The sequence below is a fragment of the Amblyomma mixtum genome, chromosome 1, assembly GCF_055824585.1.
Source record: "Amblyomma mixtum isolate Tamu chromosome 1, ASM5582458v1, whole genome shotgun sequence".
NCBI lineage: Eukaryota > Metazoa > Arthropoda > Arachnida > Ixodida > Ixodidae > Amblyomma > Amblyomma mixtum.
The window spans coordinates 71,598,523-71,606,906 of NC_143012.1; the positions used below are offsets into that span (position 1 = coordinate 71,598,523).

Below are 8,384 nucleotides of genomic sequence, written 5' to 3' on the forward strand. Positions count from 1 at the left end.
TTTAATTTCGCCTCCATCGAAATTCGACCGCTGCGGCCGGGATCGAACCCGCGTCTTTCGGGTCAGCAGCCGAACGTTCCCTAGGAATCCAAGCAGCACATTTCAGCGAATCGCTTCCTGTGTGTTGCCGTTAACAGAGAAGTGATATATTGCCTAGTCTTCCCTTGGAATCCAAGCGGCACTTTACAGCGATTCGTTCCCTGTGTGTTCCGAAAACTTTCGTCTCCTCTGTGACGAACCTGTCACGAGAATTCTCCCTGAAAATTGAGAACTGAAAACTGGGCACTTGCACCGACCGCACTGACACGACTGACAGCTTGTCAGTTGCACAGAATGCATGAAATTAACCGTCCGAGAGCACGGCATGTCACGCGGAGGACGAGCTCCACAGTGTAACGTCACACTCACGGTCGCCGTGCGATCGACTAAGCAGCCACATCAGAACGGGATAGTAATTTAGTGGATGTTTTAGTGGACCTGGGTCAGGGAATCGCTGATGCTGTGGGGAAGGCATAAAGGTCAGTATACATTTGTTCGGCTGCTCTGAATATTCTGTGCATCCGTGCAGATCCAGAATGTCGCGAAGTTGGAGAACGTACATTCGAAAGCCAGAACTGTGTTGTATGAAAAGCTACATACTGGCACCTTCCCCTCCTACATAGTCGAAGGGCAAGTCACTCCGAAGACACGGCTCCAATTAGTAGCTTTTACGCAGTCCCCCTCCCTTGCTCCGCCTCGCCCCTTCAACCAAGGCATGCTTCGGCCGCCCATCGCCCCCACGATTGGCCCGTGAAAACACTGGCTGTTCCTCCTCTTATCAGGCTACCAATTTCTGCCTGTCTGCGGGGAGCGCGACATCGCAGCAAGTGCTGGGCTATCTCGAAGGTGATACTTCATTGTAATAAAATCTCCTCTCGTTTTCTCTCTCTGATAACAGAGGTGAAATTGGTAACAATCGACGTACTTTACTGGCGATTGGACCTCAGCAAAGTCGAACGATGCGACATCGACAGAATGCGGCTGGAGTTCGGTAGTCGGTGTACTACACTCGTTGGACTCTTGTCCTACTCCTTTAGAGTAGACAGCGCTTGGTGCCACTGCGTAATTACGAGTGCCATCTCTGCTTTTCACATTGGCATCTGCGCATGTTGTCTTTGCACTTCGGGAGTTCCCTCCTCGATCCCGTGTTTCGGTCCGGTCTGGGGAAATGAAGGCAGAGGAATGTTTTGTGAATAGTCTGAGAGCGAACGATAGTACGGCGTTTTTAAACAGTCGTCTCTTGCATTTTTCGCTTCGTTAAAAACTGTTCACTAGAAAAGCGGCGCTGCACATCAGACAACAGGCTGGGATGTCGATGAAATGCAGTTATGTGTCAGGTTCTTTTTTTTTATAATGGCCGGAATGTCTGCTGTGCGCAGTTTCACGCGCGCTTTAGCTGCAAAGTGCTTTCGGCTGTTGATGCCGTACGCAGCCGCTAGACTGCACTGGTAGTGCAGAGCAACACACGCACCCATGTTCCCTTTCTTGCTGCTTTCGATTGTCCGTGTCCCATCTTTTCTCCGAAAAAAAAATGGAATATATAAAATCAGAATGAAATGCGCAGGAGCAAACTTAATGTATTTCTGCACAGGAGGAAGAAGCCGCAAAAAGAAGGTGTAGAAGAAAGAAAGCAATACTCATAATAAGAGACTCTGGAAGAAAGAAATTTTAGGAAGCATAGAGTGGGTGAATATTTCGACTAATCAACGCATTATTTTTAACCTATTCCTTACCGCGACAAATAGGCATTTCCCTTTGAAGCGAACACTGTAAAATGAACATATATCTGGTCCTTAAGGTTTAATGAAAGTGACTGCAGGAAAACTGATAAGAAAGTTCTGTGAAGGAGAATGATATGAAAAAGGAAGAAAGGAACACATTAAAGTGTCTAGGGGAAAAAAAGTACCCCTAGAAGCTTTCGCCGTTAATGCTTCAGGAGTCAGAAGTGAAATGTTCAGACCAAAAATAATGGCCCTTTCTTTGCAACCCCACCACTGACTGAGGAAACAATAAACAGCTCTGAGAATGTTTCACCTGCCTATACAGAAAAGTTCGCGGATGGAAAGCAATGCGCATATTGCGCAGGCCAAGCTTATGATGAGTTGATCGTGGCTTCCAAATATCAATTTTCGGAAGTGTGCTACATAAAGCCGACGTCGGTAACAATTTAACGTAGACATTTACCGCTCCTGTCAAATGCACGCCGTTTTAGAATACTGCGGGTTAACTAACGCGAAGTAAAAAGTCGAAAAAGAAATAGGCAAAAGAATGGGAAACCTGGAGGCACCGTGCGCTACTCGTAAACATCGTAAATAACCGTTTCGAGACCAAATCGATTTGGCTGAAGCCGAAAGACCGAGTGCAAAATAAAACAGTGGAACGACGCTCTCTTTGAACCGTTGTGCAGACCTTCGGAGTGCTTTCCCGAGAAGCACTTTACCGAAGCCGCCATTTAGTTTCCCCATCGTCATGACCTGTTTTGCCCATTCCGTAAATATACGCTCACAGTTCGCTTGCGCATTAGGTTGGTTGAAATCGGAGGATGCGTTAGCTCGAATTTTTAGCCGCCATCCCGCCTGCTCGCGTCATGAGCATAATTAGATAAATAGTGCAAAACCTTTAAGGCGATTAGCTGACAGAGCTCGAGGAGAGCACCGAATGCCAGGGCGACCAGGATTCCATACCTCCTAAACATTCTATTACGTATTGTGCGGATTGTCTACAGATATTCTATTGAAATTTCTTTAGAGGTAACCGTACATTAGACATTGTCAAGAATTCCTACCAACCAGTCTACATAGCCCTGAGGCCCGTGTACTGTACGATGTCAGTGCACGTTAAAGAACCCCAGGTGGTCGAAATTTCCGGAGCCCTCCACTACGGCGTCTCTCATAGTCTTAGTTGCTTTGGGACGTTAAACCCCATAAACCAAACCAAACCAAACCTGATGGCGTGGCTCACACGAGCCCCTTACAAAAAGTTGTCAGTGGCTTAGCTCTGCTAGGCCAGGATATACGTAGCTTGAGCAGTGACGTCACGTGGCTCTGCGCCGGCGGCAGCAGCGGCGAGGAGCGCCAGCTGTGCGCAGTGACGTCACTCGCGCATGCGCAGTACGGTCGACGGAGGGAGCACGCAAAACGGTGACACTGTGGCCAATGTAGCTCACGCTACAAAATTTCTCTTTGCATTCAATACCCAATATTCATTTTTTTTACGGATAAGCACAGATGAGGCAATTTCGGGGGCCCCCATTTCCATGAACACCTCTCTTTATGAGCTATTACAAAACCACTTGCAAATACTCCATTGTAAAATGAGCAGGTGATTAATGTACAACAGGTGTATATTACCGCCACTCAACAATGAGATAGAAACGTGGAGGGTAACGAAAAGGGTTCAGCTTAAGTTAAGGACAACGCAGCGAGCTATGGAAAGAAAATTGATAGCTGTAAATTTAAGAGACCGGAAGCGGGCAGAGTGGTCCCAGTAAACCATAAAACGTACCATAGACATCAGCAAGATATTTACGCTGGACATTAGACACCTCCATTAGACATCCATATTAGTACCGTTTACGAAAAATCTACGTACCTACAACATGAAAATTGGGGTCCAGTTCACGTTGTAGGTACGTACTGCAGACATCACGCTCTACATTTATCAGATATTTCTGAACATGTAAGTACGCCCAGTCTACGTAGCCTAGACGTCTATATAAAGAGAATATGACTATACATAGATCAATATCCAGGTGAAAATTTCTAACTGGTTCCAGTCCTACTGTGTTAAGAGACACATTTCCAGACTGGAACCAGCTGCAATACGAGATGCAGCTGACACCTGTTACAATTCCAGATGGAATGGAGACCTACTGCAGCCCAGCCACAGACTTCCCTATGGAGTCGTCGGGACGTCCAAGCACTCCAGCTAGCTCAAATACAGTTGAGTAAGCGAGTACATGGCCATCATGGGAGCCCAAAACACTGCAGATGACTTCCTAGTGCGTCAGTATTTTATTGCGCTCGGCGCTTTCACTGAATCTTCTCGTTGAGCATAATCGTCAGGTTAACAGCTGCGGTGGCATCAATACTCTTCTGCCGAGCCCAATAGGCCAGGGTTGCTGCAAAAGAAAGCATAATTGTTCACTTTTACAGGTGACAAGAGAATGGCACAGCAACCACAACAAACAAACCCAGTAATTTACGCCACTTTTACCGACGCAAGTCTATGAAGCGTGAAAGGTTGCCCTTGCAGCACTAAAAGGCAGTCGTGCTGAGCGGAGTGTGCTTGCACACGCACTTCGGCACACCATCCGAACGCATGCCCACATTTCGGTAGTAGAGGCCAGTTGCATACATCACCAGCCTTTGTTTCAATACACAGCGAGTTTGGCAAAACAGCCAAACGAGTGAGCGTAAAAAAATAACGTGCCGATAAATGCGTTAAAATTTCTTCATTACGAACGCAAAAATAGCATAAAATACACTTCAATGAGTAAACTGAGACTGAGTACGCACCAAGAAAGGTCACGATCCCAGCCGGTGAAAACGACTTGTAGTCCTAATTCGTACTGACGGGTCCACTTCGCCGAGTAGTAAAAGCAAGCAAACTGTCTTCCTTCAGCTCCATCAAGGAAAGAACGGTTGAACAATCTCGCCAGCAATAATAAGGGAATAATTAATTCTGTGTCGAGGTTCTTCAAACACAATGTTCCCACGGAACACGATTGAAATCGCACACGCGCTGCGCTCTACCACTGCCGCCATGGCTGAACCTAGCCTCGTGCGGATGTGCGAAACTGTCACATATTTTGTATCGTCTCTTTTTTGTACTTAGTAGCAGGCTTGGTGTGGCATGAAAAATAAGTTAATTATTTTTAAATTGTAGCATATTACTTTTTTCACAGCTGCAATCGCCATGCGCAGTTTGCGCTATTATTGATAAAAAATCTCTGCCTCTCCCGTAAACGAGAGTAGAGTAAGCATGAAATGTTTACGGGCCTAATGTCATCTCGGTGGACACCCGAACCGCACCGTACAGGAAGGGAGGAACGCCACCACCCGTTCAGCGCGATGCCTTGCCATTTGAACGCAAGGTTTTTTGAGGAAAGGAAATGGCGCAGTAATTCTCTGCCATCTCGGTGGACACCCGAACCGCACCGTAAAGGAAGGGAGGAACGCCACCACCCGTTCGGCGCGATGCCTTGCCCTTTGAACGCAGCGCTTCTCCCCCGGATCACGTATGACAACGAAGTGTAACGTGGCATTTATGTGCTTTTTGCACGCCTTATTAGAAATCGGAAATTATAATTCCGTGCATTATCAAACCCACAGCTCCACTGATATCTTGATAAACATTGAGAAGGCATTGGCAGGAGTTATTTTTTGTCTCGTTTGGAGACCAACCGGTGCTTGCATGCCGGTCGCGTAGGAGGGCTTAGAGAGTCTCGTTAAATCTCGTTAAGTCTCGTACGGTGCCCGGATGTTCTCGTTTCAGAGCCCGGATGACTGGAATTCAGTGCCCGGATGACGGGAATTCAGTGCCCGGATGAGTGGATTTCAGTGCCCGGATGATGGCTCTAGGTCTCGGCGTGACGTCACCACACTGCCGACAACGGGGGCTAAAAGCATTTCATGCTTAATACGATACGAACTACAACGCGATGGCGGCTTAGACAATTCACCGCACTTTCCCCGCCGCCGCCTGTCCGCAGCATAGAACAGGGATATGGGCAGCGCATGTAGCATGAAGGCAAGATGACCAATTATCATTAGGGTAACGGGCTGGATTCAGAGAGAATGCAAGCACAGCAGAGAGGATCAGGGCAGGTGGGCAGATGAGGTTCGGAAGTTTGCTGGGATAAGGGGGCCGCCGCTGGCACAGGGTTAACGGAGAAATTTTTGGCCGGCAGTGGACATGATTACAGTGTTGACATGATGATAAAAAGCGGGACTCAAGAAGTTTATTCTCAAGAAATATGAGGTCACACATTCAGCAACACAAATGCCTAAGCTTTCCTCAGCTCAACATTCCAATAGTTATCATTGCTAGCGCGATTAGCAGATTTAAGACATTTTTGAAAAAAAAATAACTCCCAAAAATTGAACTGAACCAATTCTTGTATTTTAAATAGTTGGATAAGTTGAATAAAATATGTTTAATCAGAAAAAATGGTTATTATATAGTCCTGGCTGCTAAATAACAAAAAAGTCTTTTAGTGTGTCCTCACTTCTCAGTGTGGTTGAGATAGCTTGCAGGCTGTAGCACAAGGTATAAATTGAATGTAAGAATAGTAATGAAATAACAATGCGAATCCTGACCAAATTGACTGGCATTTCAAACCAACTGCGTACAGTTGATTCAGAAACCTGATGCGTGTGCATTCAGATTTGTGTTTACGACTTCCCGTATTTTTCTTCTTTCTAGGTAGGATAATGTTGCCGTGAAGCGAGCAAGAAAAAACACAAAAACACAGGCAGCGCTGGTCATGCCTCCAATTTGTAGTCAACAGCGATTTCCAACTTTAAATGCAGTAAGGCAACACGAAATATCGAACGAATGAAAAATATGGAATTCTAGTAGTAGTAGTAGTAAAAGACTTTTAATCAACCATAATTTACAGGCCGAGCATTTCGACCGCCTGGGCGACCAGAAGCCGCTGTTCTTCTTCCCCTTCAGCGCCAAGCCAGTCGAGCCAGGTGGTGATGGATAGAGAGGGTGGGGGGAAGGAACCCGACTGCTGAGCAGCCGGGCAATAGAATAGGCAATGGGCCAGGTCCGCATAGATACAGGGGCAGTTGGGACAGGAAGGGTCCGATCGATAGCGATAGAGGAAGAGGCGGGACGGGGTGATAACTGCATTCATCTGAATGTGCCGAAGAAGGCGAGACTCCGGCACCGTGAGTGATGGATGAGGGGGAGGGTAAAGGCGTTTGTCGAGGCGGAGCTCAAGGTAGACCTCTTTTATGGTGCGGCGAAGGGTGAGTCTCCCACCGTCCTCCGAGGGCTTGGGCCAGGGGATCAACGGTGCCCGGAAAAGTGTGTCGCGGGCGAGCTGATGGGCCAGCTCATTGCCGTCAATCCCTGAATGCCCAGGGACCCAGCGGAGGAAAACGATGGAAGGCTGCAGTGCGGAGACCGCTCGTTCGACCTCCTGTTGGAGAGAAGGGGTCAGGGTGCGTTTCTGTATGTGGTGTATAGCGGCTTGTGAGTCCGAATAGACTGTGTACTCTTGGAGAGAGGGAAGGAGGGAAAATGACTGGAGGGCATGCGCAATGGCGAGGACCTCGAGGGACAATGCGTCTGGAGGGTGTAGATACGGCCCGCTGGTGTGGGTTTCAGGAGCAGGGAGGTGTGGATGGTACAGGGCGTAGCCGCAGGAACCTCGAGGAGCCACGAAGGAGGCATCCGTGTAAGCTACACCCTGGGTATCAAAGAGAGGGGAATGGTGCTGTGCGGCCGCATGACGACGTCCGGCGTGCAGGACGGGGGACATGTTGGTCGGGAGGGGAAGGATACGAAGATTGGGGGCGGGGGTGGGAATAGGAGAGGTAAACGGGGAGATTGGAATGGGCGAGATACCCGCTTGAGTCAATAACCACTGACCCTGACGGGTAAGGGAAAGCCGGGCAAGCTGCGAGTCACGATGGAGACTGAGAAGAGAACGAAGAGGATGGAAGAGGCCTGTGGCAAAGAGCTTAGTGGTAGAGGTAGTGATAGGAAGGTTGAGAGCTGCCTTGTAGAGGCCCACAAGAGCAGTCTCGAGAGCGTTAAGTTGAGTCTGAGTGAAGGAAGCGTAGGGTGCAAAGTACAAGACCTTGTTGAGGGCCAGCGCGTGGGCAACTCGGCACGCGTGAGCCTCGTGGAGACCTGAGCGTCGAGTGACCACGCGCCGCAGGAGGTGAGTTACAGAGTGGCAGGTGGTGACAGCGCGGTGAAGGGATTGCACATTCTTAGCCGCATGCAAAGGGAAGCCAAGAACTTTGCACTGTGTGACGACAGGAATGGGAGAGCCAGAAAGGTGGAGAGAGACGAAGTGGTTGTGTGAGCGCTGGTAGGAGGAATGGCTGAGAAGGAGAAGCTCGGATTTCTCAGGAGCAGGAGAGAGGCCAGCGGTGGTGAGAAAGGAGTCGATGAGATCTAGGCCACGTTGCAGGGTGTCCTGTACGTGACCGGGAGATCCAGATGAACACCAGAGAGTGATGTCATCGGCGTAAAATATATGATGCAGGTCGGGAATTTCAGCTAGCTGGGAGGCGAGAGGGGCCATAGCAAGATTGAAAAGGGTAGGAGAGAGAACCGCACCTTGAGGAGTGCCTCGGGTGAGGTTGTGGGGGTCGGACAGA

The 8,384-nt window shown here is 48.6% G+C and overlaps 1 long non-coding RNA gene across 1 annotated transcript; it reads right to left on the reverse strand.

The window, feature by feature from the left end:
- Positions 1 to 4,037: 4,037 nt before the first annotated feature.
- On the reverse strand, positions 4,038 to 4,965 carry LOC149366755 (uncharacterized). The gene is made up of 2 exons (XR_016286840.1): positions 4,557 to 4,965; positions 4,038 to 4,159 (listed from the first exon to the last, which is right to left on the reverse strand). It is a non-coding gene; the product is annotated as an uncharacterized LOC149366755 (long non-coding RNA).
- Positions 4,966 to 8,384: the final 3,419 nt, after the last annotated feature.